A 24,343-nucleotide genomic window follows, 5' to 3' on the forward strand; every position below is an offset into this window, starting at 1 on the left:
AAGCAAACATATGGAGAGAACTAGTAAACAATGTTGTTAGCTGTCGTTTCTAAAACCAACATGGCTGATCGGAATTTTCGAGGATCGTATCACCTGAGAATAAAAACTCCTTGGTTTGGTGGTCGATTAAACAAAATCCATTTTAGATAAATTAACGCTTTCACAAAAAGCCATATTTTCCTTATTTTGGTAGTCGTATATACGGTAAAATATACAACATTGTTCAGAATATTTCCATTTAGATAGAGCAAAAATCGTTATATCTTTCATTACAAACCAATTTCACTGGTGGCTCAGAAGGTAAGGCCGAATTAGAAAGCTTCTATTTCGCCACTCATTTTTAATAGCTGTTTCCCATAGTAACGCTGCGATGGGTACGTCGAACCCACTGATTGTAAAAATATTACAATAATTGATTCGTAAATGAACAAACAGCGAATAAACGCTACCTTTTGATTCAGCTTCTTCTAACAAGTTGAAATATTTCACCGCGGAATACTTCAAACTCAACAAAGACAACATCAGATCCACAACCTGCCAGGCACAGGGTACTCACATTTATCACCAGAGGCAGCACATTAGCCTATTCCAATTAATAACAAAACCCCCTTACTGTACAAAATTTTATTCTCTCGTTTTCTCATTTCTCTCCTGCACCGTCCGAGCCGAACGTCGAACCTATTGTTGTTCCCCGGCAGCACACTGCATCGCCTCAGTCAAGAATGTACAGTTAATAGAGACGGTCCAATCGTGTGTTGTGTGGCTTACGCAAAAGAACAATCGGTTCGCGTTTATTCTATTAATCCGGTAGCCGAGTGCGTGTCTGCACAAGTGAAAATTCGTGAAACGTGCGTGCTTGTTATTACCACTCATCACGGCCGGAAATAAATTGCCGATTGTCTGTACTCGATTTGCATAAAGGTGATAAATTGTGCCAAATTTTGCTTCCCGCAGGAAGCGGAATACTTTCTCAGGACAGCTCAATGAATGAAAACCAGTATTTGGGAACAAGAAAAAAAATTGCGTACCGCTGTCTATCCCGTATCCGCTTTCGGTGGTCTTCAGCTCGCTCTCTCGCTCTCTTCGTGTGTCAGCCGCACCGATCGCGCCGGGAGATCGTCTTTTTCTCAGCACTTCTAATACTAGTGAAACTGTTATTGTTGTTCTCGTTCATTGGGTGTGAGAAAGAGTTTTTACCTTTCGGTGTGAGAAAATTTTATCTCTTTCCGATAAATGGTTAGTTGTTTTTGTTGATGTTTGATACCCCGGCGTCTCATTCTAGTTCGTGCGAGCGCACCGTGTGACAATGTGCGGCGAGTGATTCTCACTGAGAGTGAGCGAGAGGAAGCAGACTGGCAGTGCACCGGTAGTGGTGCACTGGAACGTTGACGTGTGTGCGAGAGTGCCTTCTTGTTTAATTAGAGAAAAACGCAAATGTTGAAATTTGAGTGAGAATTTTTTAAAAAGTATGAAAAAAGTGTAATCTTTAGAAGTCGTGAAATTTTTCAAATGTGCGGGTGTAGATATGCGCAAAATCCAGGATAGCTGTTGGTGAGAGATAGATCGCGTCTCGTAGCGCGCTCCTGGCTTTATGGTTGGATTCGTGCCTCTACGTAGCTATAGCCGTATCGGGTTCCAGAAAGGATTGCTTTTACCGCTATAAGACGCGTCTTGCGAAAGTTTGCATAATGAAGCGCGACCCGAGAGGGAGCAACACTCCTACAACTCGTTGCGAGGGTGCGAAAGAGAAGGAACATGGAATAAGAATGGGATAGCTTGTTAAACGAGCAATTCACCTAGCAGGAGCGGATTGGGGTGATTAATGAAATTGGGAAAATTACCGACAAAATGCATGATGTATATCGGTTTCAATTGAGAGTTAGACCTCTTCAAGGAACTGCCATTGTGTGGTATTCAGGCATAAAGACGGGTTTACAACAATTTTCTCCTTAGGGAGTAATGTACCATTTTGATTTTATGTTCTAAGACATTTCGGAGCCTACTCTCAGCGAGAATTTCAGAGCTCCTATTGATACTGAAAATCTTTCCGTAAATCGGACATACGTTTATGAAAATAGTAATTTACTTCAAAATATCAAGTTTTTGAAGTTTTATATTTATACTATGTGCACAAATATTAATCAGTTGATCAGTATTCAACTAAACCACCCGACCCTCAATTTGCATTTCATAACCTACATTGTGATGTCCTGAAAGTAAACGATGAGCTGTGATTGTGTTATATAGCAACAGAAAAATTTCACAGACCAAAAACACTTGGAGTACTATTTGCACACATAGCGGCGAGCTGTTATCCATGGCAATACTGCCGAATTCAAATCACAAGAGGTAGAATTGTACCTAGCATAAACCCACATGAAGCATATGACATTGGATCTAACCTAACGTAAACCTGTTGCCCAAAATAAAAAACCTAGGATACAACAAGAATCGAGCAACAAAGAAACGTCATATGGTAGAAAGCTGCTCACCTGCTACGCGTCAAGAAAGGCACAATACCTTCCATCCAAAAGTAATCCCGAATCGAAGCAAACGACGATCGACTGGACCCGAGCGCAAAAAAAACCCTCGGAGGAGGGTGCACACATATTGATTGACAATATCGGGAATACATTCATTTTTTATTTCTCCCTTGATCTCTCCCCCTCGTCCTCCTCCGGTGGAAGGCTTAACGCGCGTGTGTGTATCGATACAGTCGCGTTTTTTTTATTTCGCTTCATTTCGATAATTTTCCTCCTCCTTAGGCTCGGCAGCATTCTCATTTAAATTAGTATTTTTCAAAGCGTTCGCGAGTTCGGCTGATCGGAGCGCTGACAAGGAGAGAGCACGTTTACAAAGCCGAAGCACCGTTGGTAGTTGGCTCAGACTTGAGGTGTACAGTTGATGCGCTTACGGGTTCAGTGAGTTTGATTACACCGTTAATTGGGGGGACTTAATTTTCCGTGTATGTGCACGCCTGCGGAACGTAATTACCCGCCCGAAAGGTAATTGAAGGTTGGGTAATTTATACAATGGGAAAACAATTACACACGCACAACCGAGCAAGCCATGCCAATCCGTGAATCCGTGGATGTTGTGCGGGGGAGGTGGCCTCCGTCGGGAAGTTGCTGCTGCTGCAGTTAGCGATGCGGTTAAATAAAGGAAATTTTCTACTTTTTATTATAATATGCAAAATGCATACGGGACGAATAAAGACCGCGCCGGTGGTGGTGGCGCGGAGACAGGGACGCTGATAATCACAGTCTCTGAGAGCCCGAGATCTGCTGTGTGGAACCGAAGAAAAGCAAATCTGCAAAAGAGGTGCAGACGCGAAAACCAGGAATGCAAGCAAGGAGGCACAGTACAAAGGAGGAATAATGTTTTAAATTGGGAGCCATTTTTGTGTTTATAGAAAGCGCAGTTCGAAGTTGTAAATTTTTCGCCATCTCGCTCACACCGGTATCCTAAAGACAAGGATCAGTATGCATGCATTTTATGGACACTTGTGAGTGTGGAATGGCTTGTGACCAGGTGCCCGTTCGTCCGTCCGTGTGTTTTTTGCAGTGCACGAAAAGAAGATGCAGATGACCACAGAAGTTGGCGATGTTACCTTGGACGTTCTGGTGTAACCGGTATATGTGTGTAACGGGTCGGAAGGGAAAACAGGATTGCCAAGGTTTGGTGAAGAGTAACGATCGGTACCAGTGACTTATTGAACGCTAGCAATGCAACGATACTGTGCAAATGAAGGTGTGAAAAAGGTGGTTTCTGGTTCGCCCATTCGCGGGCAGAACGAAATTATACTAAAATTAACAAGCAATGTTTGAACAGTGATATAGAACGGAAAGAGTGAAGCTTTTTTTTCTCTTCCAGCGATAGGTGGTTAATAATGAAGTTGATTATTCTTACGTATCGGAACCATCGCGACCGAACGGGGTTTCTGTTTGTTGACTAATGGGTAGTCGTAAAACATCGTCAGCGAAGGACAAGCGAAGACAGGAACTCCATAATTGTTTGATTAGCTTATGTTCAATAAAGTGAGATATTTATTCGAATAAAACAGGAAAAAAATAATCCGTGAGGAGTTTTTACTGAAAACCCTGAGTTCGAAATGCAGTTGGAGTTCCTAGATACTCACAATGTCGGGGAAGTGTGTCTAATACAGACACGCCGGGTAAGATGAATTCTCTGGGTTGTAGGATAAATTGAGGGCACGTTGAAACAAATGCTAAAGCCTGTTGCATTTAGAATTCGGACACCTAATTTATTCTGTAGCAGCACCACTAGTGGTCGGATTTGGAAATTTATAACAGCAATTTGTTTGTAAAATACACGTGTTTCAGTGGTGAAATATGATCAATAAAAAGTTGTGTTAGATGGACAAAGAAGACAGAAAATTGATCCTGCTCGCACCCACGTCGAAACCCCGTTACTGCAGGCTCCCGGAAAAAGGTTCTCAGCAAATATTAGTAAATTTCAGACTTATTTTCGCCGATAAATGTGCCCAGAAACTGATGATGTGGCTAGGAATTTGCAGCTGCGGACTCTTAACCAAGCGTTTCATCCCAATGAACTACCCATGATCGCAAATTAGTCCCATAAAGATAGAAACCGGTTTTGAAAATGGGACAAATATGCGATCATGGGTAGTGAAGCTCTAGCTAGATTTGGCCGGCGAATGGTGCTACGTGATACTGTGACAATAAAGTGGATTTCGTCCACAAAGATTCCGAATCTCCTAATCGAAGACTATTCCTAATCGAAAACTATTGGACAATTATTAGGCGGAAGATAAATAAAACTAGAAAGATAACTCAGTACGCTATACAAACAGTTCGAAGTTGGAATAAAATGTCGCTGAAATGACAGGCCAATGTCGAGTTTTAGAAACAAGTGTGCAAGATTTATTTTCTTTCCTCCTTCTTGCACAACTCTTTTAAAACAGTTTATTCATTTGTTGTATCTACACTAACAGAGTCCTTGGCTCCAATGGTAGTTACTTAGGCTTATTACAAATGCCCTCCACATAATTTGGAGCAGCTCAGATATCAATTTGAGAGGCACCGAATTGATGGATTGCGTAAGCAATACAAATATGCACATACTTAATGTAGTAAATCGCCCAACATTTGCACGAGCTGGCAGAGAAGAGGTGTTAGATGAAACTCTCTGCTCTGACGATTTGGGAAACTGGCTCGTACCAAACGAGTGCTAACCTTCCTTATCTGATCATAAGTTCATCGTCTTTGATCTCTTAAGCGAATCGCTAGATATCGTCACGTATCGTAATCCTAAATCTACGAACTGCCCCTACCCCTACGAAGAGGGCTTGGCGACTAGGTTTAATGGGTATCTTCCGACGATTGCATCGCCAAGTGACTTGGATGAGGTCGTGGATAAAAAAACGCTTTCATAGCAGCAGCATACCAAGAAGCTTGCCCGCTTCGAGTTACGCGTGCTTATAGAGGAACACCTTAGTGACATACCGAAATCGTTCGACTCTAAAAGTTATGTGGAAGAATTTGGAATCAGCGAGACCAGTAGATTAAATAAGTTACTTTCGAGATCGGAAGACTTTCATGTCAGTTCCATTAAAACTGTTAATGGTGGATACTCGTCTGACGAATCTGTACTGCTCAACTGTTTTTATGACACACACTTTCCAGGCTGTACGGAGCCATCACTGACGACTGCCCCTGAGTTCTTTTCAGGTAGTTCTTATTCTTGGGCATTTGCTCGTAGAAAAAGTGTGAAAGTTTTGCTCCGTATAAGTCTCCTGAAAAAATGGAATCATTCCAGTTCTACTACAAAAGCAATATGAACACTTTAAGCATATTTTGAAAAAAGTTCTTGCTTGTAGTCTTGCAGCTGGTTGCATTCCATTAGCGTGGCGGTAAATAACTGTCAAATTCATGCCGAAAGGTGCCTGCGTCGCTTATGAGGCGGCAAAGAGCTTTTGACCGATCGGTCTGACCTCCTTCCTTCTCAAATCAGTGGAACGTTTAATCGACCACTACATTCGGGATGTTATCTTGGGCCCGCTGCATGCAATGCAACAAGCATATCAGTGGGGGAAGTCTACTACCAACCTGTTAGACAATGTTATCTGCAACATTGAAAAAGTTTTTCCACAAAAGCAATCAAGTTTAAGAGTTTTTTCTCGATATTGAAGATGTTTTTGACAACGTGTCTTTCGAATCCATTTTGGAAGCAGCACGATATCATGGAGTACCTTCATATATCACGAATTGGATACACGCAATGCTCAGCAACCGATATCTGTGCTCATCGTTAGGACAAGTAGAAATAAGGAAATTAAGTGTCTGCGGATATCCTCAAGGTGGTGTGCTAGCACCACTTCTATGGAACCTTGTCGCCGATGGCTTGTTGAGGAAACTTTATGAGCTTCTTTTTCCTACATATGGCTTCGCCGATGATTATCACATAATGATCATCGGTATTTTCATTAACACACTTCTTGATTTGACGCAACAAGCCTTATGTGTTGTTGAGCAATGGTGCCTTCATGTTGGACTATCAGTTAATCCAAATAAAACATTAATGGTGCTTTTCACGCAACGAAGGATTACAACCGGAGGTCATCCGTTGCAGTTCTTTGACTCTGAAATTATTGTCGAAGATCAAGTTAAGTACGTTGGGGCAATTCTTGATTTGTAACTCATTTAGACAGCTCACATTCATTTCAGGATCAAGAAAACTTGTATCGCCTTCGGCCAATGTAGACGAGCTTTCGGCATTTCTCGAGGACTCATTCCCAAGTACATTCAGTTGATCTACACATCAATTGTTAGACCAATAGTGGCATACGGGTGCCTTGTTTGGTGGCAGAAGGAAAAATTAAGGGCAATTCAATCAAAACTAAACCTTAAGAGGATTGTCTTGATGGCGATGACTGGTGCGTTCTCGACAACACCTACTGCTACTCTAGAGTCACTCTTGAACATAAAACTACTATATGTGTTTTTGAAACAGGAAGCACTTTCTTGTGCATACCGTCTTAGGGTTACTGGGCTCTGGAACAGTAACCCAATAGATCGTGCAACTAGCCACACAAGACTGTGGCCCTAAATAGTTATTTGGGATGAGCATACATTTGCTCCCAATTATCTTACGCTCACACGTATTTTTCCTTTTAACAGTTTCAATGTGAGAATTCCTCCTCGCGTGGAATAACTGTCTGGCTGGATGAAGCGACAACTTGAAGAATACGTAGTTTGTTACACACTGACGGTTCATTGTTGAAGGGCGAAGTCGGTGTTGGTATCTATTGTTGTGAAAAGAGATTAAACCAATTTCATTCGCTTGGTAGATACAGTACCGTATTCCAAGCAGAAAGCTTCGCGATTGGTGTACAATCGGTACTTCAACAGGGGATTTACTGTAAATTAATCTCTTTTTGCTCTGACAGTCAAGCTGTCCTGTAAGCACTTAGTTTGGCAGATTCGAGATCGAAATTAGTAATCGCATGACGAACTAAAATCGAAGAATTTAGCATTTCAATATTATCTACCTTCTATGGGTACACCCGGTCATTCCGGTAGGGGAGACCGGGGCTAGTTGGCGGTGTTTTCAGTTTTCAATTTTTACTGCTTTGATGTAGGTAGATCTTGCAAAATAGAACACGCGGAATAGAAGAGCAGACTGTTGGCAACATCTCTGATTTTTTTACAGTGTTTGATGTATTGTCTCCATTTTTAGAGACAAAAATATGTAACGCGGAAAACCCGCCAACTTACACCGGCCCCGGGGTAAGTTGGCGGTATGTGATGATACGCCAAAAACTAAGCAATCAAATGGAAATTCAATTACTTCAAGGGTCCTTTTGGAACGTGCTGAATGTCTTTTCGAGAAAACTGTATATTAACCGACATTTGCTATTATATTTCAGTTTCAATACCCCGGCATTTTGACTTTGACGCATACCCCTATTCAAAAGCAAAATTTCGAAATTCTTCATTCAATTGGCCAGAATAAATGTCTCCTACATTGGCGAGATACACAAGAAAAAGATTTTCTTACTTTGGAGTGAATTGCAGGAATAAAATTTTTTGATGACATTTTTGCACTGTAAATAGTACCGCCAACTTGCCTCGCGTGCAGCACCGCCAACTTACCCCAACCGCATATTTTATTAAAAACTATTTTAAAAATAACTTGTTTGTGGCTAGTTGTAATATCTATACGGATACTGAAAGCTCTTTTCACGCGCTATCGAAAAATATAATCATTCAGGAAATAGTTTGAAAATCAAGCTAAATAACGCAAAGTATTTAAAATTTAGAAAATTTACTTGGTATGCTCGAAAACACAATATCACCCACAACTTCCACCAAACAAATTGTTTTGCAAAAAACCACATTGGATAACAGGTTTTACATAACTTGAGGTACACAAGAAGAGAAAGCGCTATATGTCTAATAGAAACAGAGCAAAAGGGATTCCGCCAACTTACCCCAACCGCCAACTAGCCCCGGGCTCCCCTATTACTAGAAATGAATGGGCGGACGAATTGACTAGACCTGGCGTTGCGACTGATCCAGAATCAGTGCTACCACTGTCGATAAGTTGGATAAAGCACAAGATTTGCTCTTGGACTGTATCCGAACATGCTAACCATTGACGCACTTGCGGACTTGCGTTGAAACAAAGATTTTTCCGCTTGTTGTGAGTCCGAAAATGTAAGAGAATTTGCTGCATTTTTCCAGACACAATTGCAGAATTCTAGTCAGGGCACTGACTGGACATTGCAAACTCAATTATCACGTGGCTACTATTCAGCGTGCTGAGTATTATTCGTGTGATCTTTGTGAATCCGATTACGGAATTTCATATCATTTGATTCGAAAATTCCCTGCAGTAATGCAATTGCGTATCCGGATATTTGGTTCTCCATACATAGATGAACCTATGTATAGAGAGCAGAAACTCGAGGATATGCTATTGCTCCTAACACAGTGTGGTAAAGAGCTATAGTTTAAGCCGTATTTGTATTATAGTCGTATCTCTTCGGGGGTGTTGTCATTCTGTTATCTCAATATCCCCTCGTTTTTCATTGTAGGACTTATTGACTCTCCAAAATAAGGTTATTGGATGTGTGGTACGCAGTTTTTGAACATGCCTTTTTATTTATTTTTTTCGACACAATCTTGATTTTCCAAAAGTTCTTTAAGTACTTCTGCTATATGTAAAACATCAAACAGTTTCAAATTTGAAGTTGCGTGATCGTAGTTCTTGAGTGTAATGCACTAAACGTTCTATTTCTGGAGTAAAGTAACCCCCGATGACGGTATTTTAAGCGATTAGAAACGCGCTTCTTGCAACTATCAGTATTCACACCTGATGTTGTGGGAAGGGACTCAATTTTCGATTTATAATAAATCCGAAAGAAGTGGAGATGATCTTCAGGAATCAACGGTTTCATCAAAAAGAGTGGGAGTTTACATCCTCGCAAAGTCCACGCAATTAAATCCAATTTTGTACTACCACTTCAAAATTGAATTATTTCACAGCAGAACCGCAAGAGGGTGCTACATCTACACGTTTAAATCATCAAAGACGATGTACTTATGATCAGATGACGACGGTTCGAGCTCGTAGGGTAACGAGCCAGTTTGCCAACTCTTGCGTAATACCGTTTGAGCAGAAAGTTACATCTAACACCTCTTCTCTGCCAGATCATGCGAATGTTAGGCGATTTCCTACATTAGGTATATAAAGATTTGTGATACTTAAGTATTCCATCAATTCGGTGCCACGAGGCATTTCGCGTGGATTTGTCAAGCCATTTTTGTTAAAAACTAAGTAGACGAGGCAAAGTAGCTTTCCAGCATAGAAGTTTCCTTTACGGAAATGCGGTTCTAGAACCAACTCAAGTAGCACGCTTTGTTACTGTATAGTATTTGTAACTCTTTGTAACAACTATGTTATGGAAAAAGTGCACTTTGTTTGTATGTTGTGCAACATGTTCCTAATTGCAGCAAAATAATGAAAATAATAGCTGTGCCATTTATCGAGCACTGGGTAGTTGGACAGTTCTGTTTTAGGGTGGAATGGCAAACAAAGAGGCATTTGCAACTTGTTAGACTGTTTGTGCAAGTTAGCAAAGATTCTGATTAGTTTCACAACTGTTATTGATGTTTGCATACTTAACACTATTGGCCAGCTCTATAGTTACATAGTTGCACAATCAGTTTAAAAACCCGTGGAAATTCTTTTCAAATATATCATGCAATAAAAAATATTGTGTAGAGGTTGTGCAACATTTAAAACTTTCAACAAGTTGCAATTTCTACTTGGGAAAAGTATAGAAGCTTTACCTGCAAACAGCGGCATAGGTTGCTGTACGTTTATGCTGAAAATTAATTTGTACTACTCTAACCATACTCGATCACAGCACTACACATTTTATCATCACCACTTATTGTACAGCAACTAGAAAATACCGAACATGTTAGTTTTTAAGCGTCCATAGCGAACCCCGAAATGGCTATTAGGGACATAACCAACATTTGAATCCCACGATTTGTGAAGAAGCATACGTCTATGTCACTATGGCAGAGATTCGCAAGCAAGGGTAAGACCCACGACACTCGGTGAGCGATTGGTATATTTTAGTCCTGCTAGTCCTCGGCACGGAGAACTACTTCGACTTGAGGACTCCTGTTTCCAGTTGCCTTATACTACATGGGAGTAGAGACCCAATGGATCAATTCTTAACAGAGATACTTCAACCCGCCGGATGCCATACGCCCTCTAGGCTGGTTTTGTCCGGCGAAAGATAATAGACTGTTATCAGCCTTCTAGTGTAGCCACAAACGCCGTAGGCAATACCAGTGAAAAAGTTTCCCCAGGTAATATACCGTAACGCTCGTAACAGATTTTACTTATCTGTATTAACACATAACTAAAGCGTTCTGGTATAGATTGCGATGCACAGTCGGGTAGGCATACTTCAATTTTATTGTCGTTCACGTACAAGGTATGATTTTAAAGTTCTTATATTCATATTTTGGGCCAAACTTTTAAACAGTAAACTGTAAGGGTTATATGAGTTTGCTCAAGGTAAGGTAAAGGTTTCAGCGTGCAAAAACACTTTTTACCCTTAGTACGGCCATTTTAATTGCTGTGGCTGGTTCATTTCACGGCGCAACCGGATACAATGATACTATACTGTTTGTGCAGTGGACAAATAACAAAGCGATTGTTAGAATATTCGTTGTCAGCCCATGCGCTCTAAGGTAACTTGCAGATAATGGCGTGGTTTCTGTTACAGGACCAACAGCCATAAATTTACAACAACCATTGCAAGATAGTTTGGATAATTTATCAAGCTAGGCATCGATTTCTCTACGGAGAAAACAGAGTTGGTCGTTTTTTTCAAGGAAGTGTGATCCAACTCAGCTTCAGTTGGTAGAACGATAGCCCAAGTCATGACCTTCAAATATCTCAGAACTTGGTTCGATTCTAAAGGTACATGGGTAGGCCACATCTGGTATCTGATAACGAAATGCCAACAAAGGATAAATTATCTTCGAACAATAACCGGGGTGGGGTGTTCATCCAAGTGACCTGATAAGATTGTATCAAACAACGATACTTTCAATAATGGAATATGGGTGCTTATGTTTCCGTTCAGCTCCAAACACTCACATTATTAACTTGGAACGAATACAGTATCGTTGTTTACGAATCGCTGTAGATACCATGCAATCGACACATACGTCTTGAAGTACTAGCGGGAGTTCTTCCTTTAAAAGATCGATTCTGGGATCTCCCCTCTCGCTTACTTATTCGATGTGAGGTTATGAATCCACTGGCAATTGAAAATTTTCAAAGACTTGTCGAGCCTCAATCCCAAACCAGATTCCTGATAGTGTACTTCAATCACATGTCACAAGAAATAACACCTTCTAGTTATGTACCGGCATGAGTCAATATACTAGATACTCCCGATTCCACTTTATTTTTCGATACGTCCTTGCAAGAGGAGACTCGTGGAATCCCGAATCACCTGCGCTCACTGGAGATCCCTAAAATATTCACAAAGTAAATACCAACACATTGACTGCCATAAAATGTTCTACACAGATCACTCTAGGAATGTATAAGAAATTTGCATCAAATTAGAAAAAATGCATTTAATTTCCATTTTTGCATCAACTTTGCACTCCCTCGCAGAAAAAATTGTTTAACAATCGTTCCATGCTGATACACTTTGTTCGATGTTTTGTTGAATGTAGGGCTTGTTTTTTGAAGGGTTTTGACGTCTTACACGCAACGCAAAATACATTACACGCAACGCAAAATGCATTATGAATTTCTATTTTAATGCATTTAATTTTGTTGATTTGTAAAAATGCAGCACAAGTGATCTGCCCCTAGGTCACAAATGAATGAGGCCACTGGCTTCGGTATTTTCAACAATAACGTCTCGATCTCTCTCAAGCGTGCAGAACCTGCCTCTGTTTACAAAGCCGAACTAGCAGTAGTTCACCATAGTCTGGAAATCACTGCACTGATAATATAAATTCTTAAATATAATGAAATCGATCATAAAATGCATGAATTCATTCGTCGTTTTCTGCTACGAAGTATTTTCGTGCATTCTAAATAGAAGGTTTCGTTCATTTCATGAACAAGAATGGACGCTTGGTGAACGAAATCTTTCGTAAATTTTACACGTTTAATGTATACTGCACGAATGTTATCGTTGATAACGACATTATTTTTCGTGAATGAAACGAAATGTTTTGTTTATTTTAATAAACGTGTGTGTATATTACGAACGATTTCGTTGGTCGCACGAATTAATTTCGCTTATCTTAGAAAAGTTTCGTATTTATTATCCTCTTATTGTTTTCAGTCGATCTTTTGGGATCGATGCTTGACAACATAGATTTTTTTTGATTTAAACAAATCGATGTGACCAAATCGATTTTATTGTGGTACGAAGACATGGCCGCTTGATGAACAAAAGTTTTCGTAAATTTTACTTATTTAGTTTACATTGCACGAATGTAATCGTTGATAAAGACATTATTTTTCGTGAACGAACGTCGTGAACATCAACAATTATCTGACGTATAGCAACAATGACTCCATATTGAAATTCTGTTGACGTTGACGGTTCGACGAATGGTGCTCGTAAATATTATAAAGATATTCGTATATAGCAGCGAACAATTCGTTTGCCGAACGAAGCTGTTTCGTAATAAGCCAACGAAAGTCGTTTCGTGGTTTTCACGAAAAACTCGTAATAAAAAATAAATGTGTTTCAATAGAACTACGAACGATTCATAATATGTACGAAAAATTCGTATATTTTATGAAAATTATCTGTACGAAACTGCATAGCGATTTACGAATATATTCTATCAGTGTGATACTTTACTCCCAAGTCATTATTTCATCCTCACAGCCTCAGCACAATTAAGGCACTACGCTCATTGAAGCTTGATCATAAAGCTCCGTTCTTTTGGAAGAAGATACAAGAATACTTAACTAAGTTAACAAACAAATCTTATCAATTTACCTTAGTGTGGACTCCCGCTCCATACCGGGTAACGAGAGAGAAGATAATTTAGCCAAAATAGGGGCATTGGATGGTGACGTCTATGAAAGATCTATTACCTTCAATGAATTTTATAGCTCTTCTCGTCAGATGACGCTTTCTAGTTGGCAAACATCATGCGACAATGGAGATCTCGGACGGTGGTTGCACTCAATTATCCCTAAGGTATCAACGAAGGCATGGTTCAGAGGGTTGGATGTAAGGTTCATGTCCAACCATTATACGTTGAATGCGCATCTCCGCCGTATTGAGCTTGCAGAAGAGAATCAATGGGCTTGCGGAGAGGGTTATCAAGACATTGAACATGTTGTTTGGTCTTGCACTGAATATCCTGAAGCCAGATCCCAATTAATAGATTCCTTACGAATCCGAGGAAAACCACCCTATGTTCCTATCCGTGATATCTTCGCTTTACGAGATCTTACATACATAGACCATATCATCATTTACTGAAAACAATAAATATTCAAATATAATTATCCCCGCTATATTCCTAGCTTTTTATCCCTTGCTACACACAAACAAATTAGATTTCTTCGCAGTTAGTTAAGTTAAATCAAACAAAATAAATAAAGGAAATAAACAAAAAATACAGAAAAACTATCACTAGGTTTACAATGAAAGTCAAGAAAATAGAATATAAACAAAAACATGCAAAATGATGATTATCCTCAGTGTTAGTATTAGGAAGTAATTTTTTATTATATCGTGATAATCTTTAGAATTTTTGTAACATGTTATGTAAAAAAGAAACCACGGCGTAAAAAATCTTTTGCAAATGCCGTGTCAAATAAACGTTCTTTGAAAAAAGCGATAGTTAGAATTGATTGCTAGTTTTACTTAAATAGTTATACCAGAGCGATTATTAGCTTCCTTTCTGTGCAAGATAATAAGTTAGACAGTGGCTGTAACTATTATACACCTCCAATGATTTAGTGGTCCATAAATACAAAGAATCAAAAATTCATTGAATCGAAAGATCCAGAGATCTAGCATAATAGCCTTCTAAATTTTGAAAATCCAACGATCCGAAAACATTTCAAACATCCAACGGTACCAAAAGGTTCTATAAAGATATAAATATTTCCACGCCGCGCACCGTGTACAATGACGAGTCACACGCACGAGAACTCACGAACAACTATTAATACTAGGGGATCATCCATAAATGACGTAGCATTATATGGGGGAGGGGGGAGTATTGCATTTTGTGATGAAGTGTGACGACAGGGGAGGTAGGGGGTCATGTCATGCTACGTAGCTTTTTTAAAGGGGAATAACAAACATCGTTTTTTTTAAATTTTACTGGGACAAGGGGGGGGGGAATTACCGTCAAGCTACGTAATTACCAGGGTGGGGTATTTATAGGTTTGTGACGAAATGCTACGATGGGGGAGAGGGGTGTTAAAAATCACTCAAAAATGATATGTCATTTATGGATCGTCCCTAGTAGGACTCAATCGTCGGTTGTGTACTATGCCGGCGCTATTTTAGACGATCCCTCATATTTTGACTTATTTTTGATTGTCTGTACTGTCGAAACTGTGTTTCTATTAACATACGGAATATATCGAAAAAAATCATGCCATTATTCAATTTTTGCACAATGAATAGGAAATATTTTTAATTTATTTGAAATAAAAGAAATTCTAGTAAGTATTTACAAACTTTGTCTGCGTTCATAACTAGACAAATGAATAAGTTATAACACGTCTTCAAAAAAATATATGAACGATTTCCACCTGAAACAGTAGACAAATAAATTCTCAGCACAAGTGTACTCCCAGTTTTGGAGTTGACTGTGTACCTTTTTACTGAAGACGCCTAATCCATCTGGTTAAAGACTCGTTATCTCTATCGTATATTTACCATTTATCTGCCTTTGTCATTCCAATCGAACACGAGACCTATCAAAAGCACTCAATCCGAAGAAAATCTCTTCGAACACAACAGTGACAGATAAATGTAAACGATCGCTGTAGATGTCTTTGTCCAGAGGGAATCCGCCTCTTTACTTTTTACTAAAATACCTTTTGGCTGAAAAGTGAGAACACATACCCCCGTGTCCTTACCTGGAGCTGCCAGCTATCATAAGCCAATCGCCGGATGGTCGAGCAATTGATGGAGGAAGACCAAGTAGAATTCTTAGTATCAATAGGATCGTACACTATTCCTTCAATTATTTTATACGCTCAGAAAAGGCTGTGCAGATTGTTACAAAAGTAGGTGGAAAGTTTGCAAAGGGATTCTGGTTTCTTGGCTTTACTCGGTTAAATGCGAATGTGCTTTTTATTCATTTTAGAGTAATAAAAAACTTTAGACATTATTAATCCGTTTGTTTTAGCTATGGAATGTCTCCGGCGGGCAAAAATGCATGCCGGTGATCGGAAGGCTAATGAAATGTTCCATCCCAGCAACCCACTGCTCACTGCAAAAGCTGTGTGAAAATCTTGAATAAATTTCAACGTTTTCTGTCAGGTTTATAAAACGCTTACCCACTGTTCGGCGTTGTATGTGGTCTCTTGGAATAAATAATGTGCTTGATTTTATGTTTGTGTATTTATTTGTTTAATTTTCAAGCACATATTTTTCTAAAAATTATCTACTCCAGTTAGAAAGTACATACTTGACAACAATTGCGCTCAACGGTTCTCCATCGCAAACCAACCGTACCGCGATACTCCAAATCTGACTGCTTTAAACGACTTTTAATTAACGACTACCAGCGCCTTCGCTCGGGGCGTTAATTATCCTAATTTTGTCAGTTGATGAATAACATCCGCTGTACATACGTATATTCAACAAGCTTGAAACCAGCCGAATATCTACGCGCTTATTTAACCCCCGCTGCAACAGCCACTACCACCATCGGCATTCAACGTCGTCGTCGTGGTCATTTCATTACCATTGTGAATAGGTTCGTTCCGGCGCGCACACATACACACGCACACCCAAACAATTCCGTACACTGAGATTTGAATGCCTAAAATGACCACCGCCGCGCCGCAGCTAGGGGACCAAGTGTCAGTTGACTGAACTTGTTAAATCATAAAAATAATTAACTCAAATAGAGTAGAGCGAGCGAAAACGGCTCGTTGGAAATAACTGTCGAAAAGTAACGCTATTACCTCTCCTTGCTTATCTTGCAGTGATTGTGTTTCCTCGTTCATCGGATTTCGGGAGCGTGTTAATTGGTAACTCGAGGTGACCAGAAGAAGCTGATACCCACCAAAGTTATGACATTTCGGTCACGAGACTGAACCAAAATCGAAGATTCATCGTCGATACCGAACGCAGTGGGCAAGGCCGTTTCGCATTAGCGACTCCCAGGTAAGTCCGTACCGAACCTTCCAACACTCCACGAACCTAGCTGTGTAACCTATTAAATTTATGTTACTTTATATCTTTGTTTCCTATCTCCATGGCGAGCTGGGAAGCAGAACAAAACAAACAAAACCTCACGCTATCACCTCATAAAAAAGGCTCGAAATGGTTTGTTCCTCCATCAGCCAAAGCCATATCTTCTTGTTTGCTGTTGCCTGCATGCGTTGGTTTTCGATATCCTTTCCGGTCCGTCTTCGCATGATTCGCTCACTGCACAAGTCCTTTTGCTTTCGACATCGGTCGTAAGCAAGGGAAAATTTATGACCTATCCCAGGGGCCACCGTCCGTTGCGGTGGTGCAGAAGAGAGTAAAATAAAACCTTTCGGTGCGCCTTCTCACCCCGGCAACAGCTTCGTTGGCTTCGAGTTCGGAGTAAAGTCAGAAGTTTTACGGCTACTACTAATTGATTATTTGTTTCTTTTGTGGCTGGCCGGGAACCCACCCCCGGAAGCCGAGGGTGGCCGCGCGTATCAGCTACGCCCGATAAGGCCAACAGCTGGTTTACGTGCGGTCCACGCGGATACGAGTGGCACATGCCAGGCGGCGAGCGCGGATGTAGATAAGTTTTGTCGCCGAACAAAACATTGGATAAGATAAGATTAGATTAGATTAGAACTATCTGCCGTCAGGAATATTTTTCCGACATAACCTGACATAAGAAAACTATTCGAACGTAGTGAGATATTTAATGGACCACACGTGGACCATGGACAACTTTGCTTTAGAATTTAAACGGGTTCCATTCGTAAAACGTACTGAAATCGAAGCTTGTTCGCCTGTTTAGCTGAAAACAAGGTTCGATTTCAGTATGATTCATCAGCAAACAGACTCTCTTCACTTACGGGACATCGTAAGTTAGAAGTCGTTTAGTGTGTTCACAAGTAGTGTTTCCAATTTTGGACTTAGCGTCAGCCCGGTGCATTGGCAAGTGCCGTGGTTCTGAAGAGACAAAGCTGAAACGCAAACACTTGGACTAATTATAGTTACGTTTTGTGCCCTTTATGCATAATGATAGTTTTAAACCAATTTTTTCCTTAGGTAGTAATATAGCAATAGTACAGTAACAAACAGCAGATAAGTCAAACTAACAAGTATTTAGTTCCAATCGCCTGCGAGTAAGCCTAATGCTCATTACCACATAGAATAAGAAACTTTAGTATATCTCTGAGTTTTAGTCGTCCAAGCACGGTGTCGTCTATGTAAGGACGGCTGAGAACTCGAAATTGCAATTGCGCTACTGCTGGGCGGTTGCATATTAGATGAGGTTCCGTAGTCTAGTTCACAAAGATTACATGAAAAATACTCAGCATGCTGATTAGTAGCCCTGCGATGATTGAGTTTGCAATGGCCGGTTAAAGCCCTGGTCAGCATGCCGCGGTGGTTTCGAAAAATGTGAAATCACTGGCACGGTTGTTCTAGAAACGTCTGTGGTTGGTGTCACGTTTGTAGATTTCTACAAAAATTGCACTGCTAGGACGAAGCCTAGTACCATATTTTTTCTCCTATCCAACTTGTCGAAAGTGGCAGCGCGGGTTCAGGACCACCGAAGTCAATCGCTGCATCTGCCCTGGTCAATTTGTCAGTTCATTCATTTTTAGTATTACCGGAATGACCTCACACCCAGTCAAGATAGATAGTGTTGACAATGCCTAGTTCTTAGATTTGGGATCGGCATGCGATCGCTAGCTTGGACCGTACAATATCTACCTAGCGAGTGAGATTTTTCCAATCTCATTTCACGACAGTAAACACCGGCACGTCCCTCCATCAGAGAGCCGTCAGTGTAACAGACCACTTGCGTCTGTTGTCTTTCCGTATAGCCAGACAACCACTCCTCTCGAGAGGGAATCTTCACATTGTCCCGTAAGTAAAACTACATGTGAGTGTAATATCGCTGGGAGTAAGAATATCTTTATCGCCCCATTTAACCATTTGTGACCACAATCGTGTATGACTGGTAGCAAGATCAAAGTCCAGTAACCTGCAGTCTGTAGGCACAAGATAGTGCTTCTTGTTTTAGAAGTGCCTCAAGAGCAGCAGTCGGAGCTGTGGTGAAAGCACCAGTCAACGCCATGAGCAGCATTCTTTGCAGATGGTATAGCTTTGACTGGACTGTCATCACCTCTCCCCTCTGCCACCACATAAGGCATCCATATGACAGTATTTGACGTACAATTGTCGTGTAAATCCAATAGATGGATTTGGGTTTGAGACCTCAGGTCTTTCCAAAAGTTCGTCTGTACTGACCGAAGGCCATGCACGCTTTCTTGACTCGGAACTCAATGTGATCAGACAAATTCAGTTTGGAATCCAATGGCACTCCAACGTATTTGACTTGATCTACACACAGTAGCTCAGAATCAAAGAACTGCAAGGGACGAGCCCCGGTTGTTATTCGCTTTTTCATGAAAAGAACATTCATCATTCAATTAACTGTTATGTGTCCAACAAAAAACACCTTTAACAGGCCAACGTGGGTACCCGGGTACCCACAAACTGAAATGCTCATAACTATGGCTTCCTTTATCCGATTTGGACACTTTTAGATTTTTTGGATTCAGGAACTCCACTTTTTGATTTGTCAAATCGAACCGAATGAATGGATCTGGCGCTCGATAATCCGGATTTTCCGGGGTAATGTGCCTGTACTAGGGTATGATTTGTAAATTTTAATAATGTCCTAGCAATATGAGTATCAAAACTCTTCAAATTGTCTCGGAAGTCAGCTATTTATTGTTACGGGACCCTATGGCAATTTAAAGAGCGGAATTGGAATGAAATGGCCACTCACGGTCCCACGGAAACCTGCTCCGGAATGTCCGTTCCGGGGTCAAATCACCAAATGGTTCCAAAACCACGAGATACAGCCTACTGATGCAATTTCAAGGATTTTGATACCCATATTGCTAGTATTCCATTAAAGTTCACAAATAGTATCCCAGTACTGGAACCTGCTTCCGGAAATCCGGATTCCCGAAAACCAAATGACGCAAACCGATTCATTTTCGCCAAGTCCAAAAGCGGATGAGTTCCTGAATCCAAAACACCAAAAAGCATCAAAATCGGTTGGAAATTATATTAGTTGTTGGCATTTCAGTTTTGTGGGTACCCGGGTACCCACGTCGGCCTGTTACGTAGTAAAAAAATTCAGGAGCCCCTCCTATCTCTCCCTTTACTATATCAACAATATTATTAACCCAAAAGCTTGACTTAGTGAAGTTCTAAGATGTCACAAAGTTTCAATGTCCAGCTATGGATAAAACATAGGAATTTCATTAATTGAATCCTAAAAAGGTACCCGGGTACCGCGTCGGATACATAACGGTTGAAGTTTTGTTTGGATTAACTGATCGTATAATTTGTTGAGACCACTGTTCGACAGCTCTTAATGCTTGTTGTATGTCAAAGATGGTTCCGATGCAAAGTCCAGTAATTAGTATTTGGTAATCGTCAGTAAATCCGTGGGTTGGAAATCTAAGCTCATTGAGTTTCCTTAACAAGCCGTCCATAACCAGGTTCCATAGTAACAGTGACGAGCAAAGAATGCGGTTACTAAGCATTGCGTTAATCCAACCCGATCGCGCGTCTCTTCCAGAATAGACTGAAAGAACACTTTGTCCAAAGTATATCTGTGAATACATTCAAGCTAGATTCAAGCTATCTGTGAATACATTCAAGCTAGATTGCTTGAGCGAGAAGCCCTTTTCAATGCTGTAAACATCGTGAAGCATCGTGGTGTGATGATCAATTTTTCGTTCCAATGTTTTTAAAAGAAAACTTTAGCTGATAGGCCTAAAACTCTTGGTTTCTTCATAACTTGAGCCCACCTTTGGGAATAAATTTAATAGTCGATTCTTGCCGTGATTTCGGGACATAGGGTGATGAGCCTATTTGCACCATGTTTCTATTATCACCCTACCCATTTGAAGCCGTTGGTTAGAGCAGTGTCTGCCATCTTTGTTCAACGCATTGAGTCAAATGGTAGCGCAACAATAGGGGCACTCGATTCGAGTTTTCATTGTGCTCAAACACGAGAATTTTACTGTTTTCAACGCATTTGTGTTATTATATTGGTTCTTAACAACGAAGCAAAGCGGTTCATGTCAATTTTTACGCATTCCGTTGATTGTAAGGCAAGAAATTACCGAATTAGTGAGGCACCTTGCTTAGTATGGTGAAAATAGGCTCATCACCCTACCTGATAGACGATGATATGATGATGATGATGATGATGATAGATCTTTTCAAAAACATGTTAGAGAATCTTAATCACTTTTGCAGTAGCACGGGAAGGATTTCATCTTTTACAGACGATTTGTATGGAGCAAAGCTGTGCACTGCCCACTTGACCGATTCAGTGGTAAACAATGCTTAGAAGGAATTTTAACTTTTTGCTAAAACTAAGCAACAATATGTTTAGGAAAGATTTTGTACATTACAAGGCCCTTCTTTTCGTATAAACAGAAGCTAGGGTTGCTCTAATTTTAGCAACTTTGTAACGGTTCGAGATAGAACTTGATATTTTAGAACCACATATTTTAGAACGATTTGCTGAAGATGCTCAAGCTCTATCTATTGTACTTTCCATTGCAAGGCACAAATCCCCGAGACATACGGGGAACGTGCCATTAAGCCAATATATTCTGATTGGTTTTATTCCCATAAATTTTGTAGTTTTTATGTTACACTAAAGTACCCTTTGGACAACTTGAACATTATTTTAGGGTGCATAGTTTATTTTATACACCAGCTACTAAGCTTTTTGACGTAGGACTTGTATCTTTCATTACTATAGTGGGTGTCATTTCAATATTTTCAAAACGTTACGTACACTTTGAACCTTAATAACTTGTAGTAGAAACTACATGAATTGCTAATCTTGTTTCATAAATCGGAAGGAAAACGTTCAAAACTTTCTACCGATACGTTGTTTACTGTATATAATGCAAATCAACATTAATGATAGAACTTATAAATATGTGTGTCACAGCTTATCTCAAAGCCAGACGTGTGTAAGACGCAGTGCCAGTGCAGAACGGACGTGCGTGCTAGGTCGCCCATTGAGAAGCTGCATCGGACGACTAATCAAATCGGAGAGAAGAAGAAAAACGTTGATGGAGGTGGTGGTGGTGAGAAATCTAAAAACCAAAGGCTGCTGCTAAGAAACTGGCTAAGAGAAATGTCAACACTGCCACTGCAAAACCGGTAGCAACTGCCACTAAAAATCGAAGGCTGCAGCGAACAAGCCGAAGATCCCTGAGCCAAAGAAGGTCGCCAAACCTGCCAATAAAACTGCTCCGAAGAAAATTGCCGCCAGCGAGAAGTAAATTCATGCGTCTCCAATGTTGCCAACAGACCTCCTCAGGACTAACAAAATACTTGTAAAAAATTATTGATGCTAATTTTCCGTTAGCGCAGTTAATTGTTGATGAATATGTGTCATAGTTATATGTAAACCATCCTTATTACGATGAATACATAATAGAAAAAGAATTTAATTAGGTAGTACCTTTCATTAACTTGTATTAAGTTTGCGCTTGTTAATTCTGTACCTTTACCAGTGATAAAGAATAGATAATATAAGAAAATATTTTTCAAATTAATCTACAAACCCGAAGGTATTTGCAAATCCTTGAAAAAAATCAGTGAATGTGGAAACCCTGCCACTAAGCGAAAGTTACACCAAAACGAATTTTTCATCTATCGCATAAAAGGATGGTCTTCCATCTGCACCAAAAAGTTGATAAAAAAGATCGCCTTGAGTCAAAGAGTGCTCATTCGAGATGAGCTGGGAAAGGGGAATGTTCGTGTGTGTGTGTGTACGCAGCAGAAGCGAATCGCCGGCAAGATTTGAATCGTGGTCGTGGGTTTATTTTTTTTAATCTACAAAAGATAGCCCTATGGAGCTGCATGAACTGTTGACGTAGGACTACACCACTAAATATAAAATATTTGGATTATATTCATCTCTAATACGTAGATGGAAAATAGCAATCGAATTTTTTATGACTTTTGACATCTAGAATTAACTCGGCATCTCAATGTTAGTTTAGGTTGTGGGTTTCAGCTGAAATAAACAACACTTTAGGTTTTGGTCGACTTTTGTTCGAAAGCATCTTATTGTGCGGTGTACAGTGGTTGTTTTATTTATGGAAACGACTCAACACAGCTTAATAATTTTTCACTATGCTTTATTTTTACTTAGTTGCGTTGCGAAGCACTGTGCTATTCGTAGATTGCATACTAATGATTATCACGTTGCCAATAGGTAGTTTAATCTTGCTTGCAATATAAATGATCGAGAATAAACTTTATCTCTTTTAAGTTCAGTAAACCAATAGCATGAGAATCGTCATTGCTGACCACGACCATCTTTACCGATACTTAGGATAGGGTGGCAAATGTTGATGTAATACCTACTTAAGGAAGGCCACCGACTCAGCGACGCTTCCATAGGTATTACGGAGTTGGACTGAAGGACAGGTCTAGGATTCGCCACAAGTAGGCAATGCGGCCACGAAAGAAATATGTTTTTATGCAGAGGGATGTTTAGTCTCCGAGTATACGAATACTTCGAGAGAAACGATATTTAGTTATGTTTTTTTTTCTTGTGTTTAAACTTTGGATAGCCAGCCATTGAGAGTGGTTTTTTTTTGGGCAGAAGTACACGCGTTTACATTTGGATCAGTCTATGCTTTTTTATTTATTTTTCGTAGCGGGCTGATGGCCAATGTATTATGCTCCTAACAACGCGTGCTAAGTCATCAGTGATGCAATGAAAACGTCGCATTGATTTCGAATCTGTCTTCTTGCTGATCTCCTCTTGGTCCCCTTAGGTCTAAAACGGATCAATCGACTATTAAGTAAATCAGAGAGCTAGTTGACGGTTGACGGTTTTCATTTTTTACTGCTTTGATTTAGGTAGATTTCGAAAGAAAAGATCACCTTGCATAAAAGGGCAGACTGTTGGAAACATCCCTGAATTTTATCAAAGTGTTTGTAACATTCTCTTTGCTTGTATGGACAAAAATATGAGACGCAGAAAAACCCGCCAACTTACCCCAATCCAGTCTCCCCTATTAATGATTGTTCTATGATTATTGCGCCAGACTGTATTATAATGTTGGAACTCCACTTTGCTTTTAATATAGTGGAAAGTGGTAAATATGATTATCCACAACTGACGTCCTCTCGTCCTCTTCCCCATTTATCCTAACCTTGTTAAATGCCGCTCCCCTTGGCTATACTACCTGCTTAAGCAATTTAAAATTTTAATATATTACAGCTAGAGCACAGAGAACAGACATCCAGGTTCGAACGAAAAAGTTTAAAGTACTTGTTTTGCCATTTGAACTAATATCCGCTAGA

The 24,343-nt window shown here is 40.1% G+C and overlaps 1 protein-coding gene across 6 annotated transcripts in view; it reads left to right on the forward strand.

Annotated features, from left to right (window-relative positions):
- The first annotated feature begins 733 nt into the window (after positions 1-733).
- Positions 734-24,343, forward strand: part of LOC131688446 (uncharacterized) — a 67,079-nt gene continuing 43,469 nt past the window's right edge. The window contains exons 1-3 of one of the 6 annotated variants that reach the window (XM_058972698.1): positions 3,016-3,750; positions 3,874-4,174; positions 16,741-16,921. The gene's annotated coding sequence lies outside the window, so the exon portion shown is untranslated. The other 5 variants (XM_058972694.1, XM_058972695.1, XM_058972696.1 and 2 more) reach the window with 5 other exon arrangements.

Source organism: Topomyia yanbarensis, chromosome 3 (genome assembly GCF_030247195.1).
Source record: "Topomyia yanbarensis strain Yona2022 chromosome 3, ASM3024719v1, whole genome shotgun sequence".
In the NCBI taxonomy this organism is placed as follows: Eukaryota; Metazoa; Arthropoda; class Insecta; order Diptera; family Culicidae; genus Topomyia; species Topomyia yanbarensis.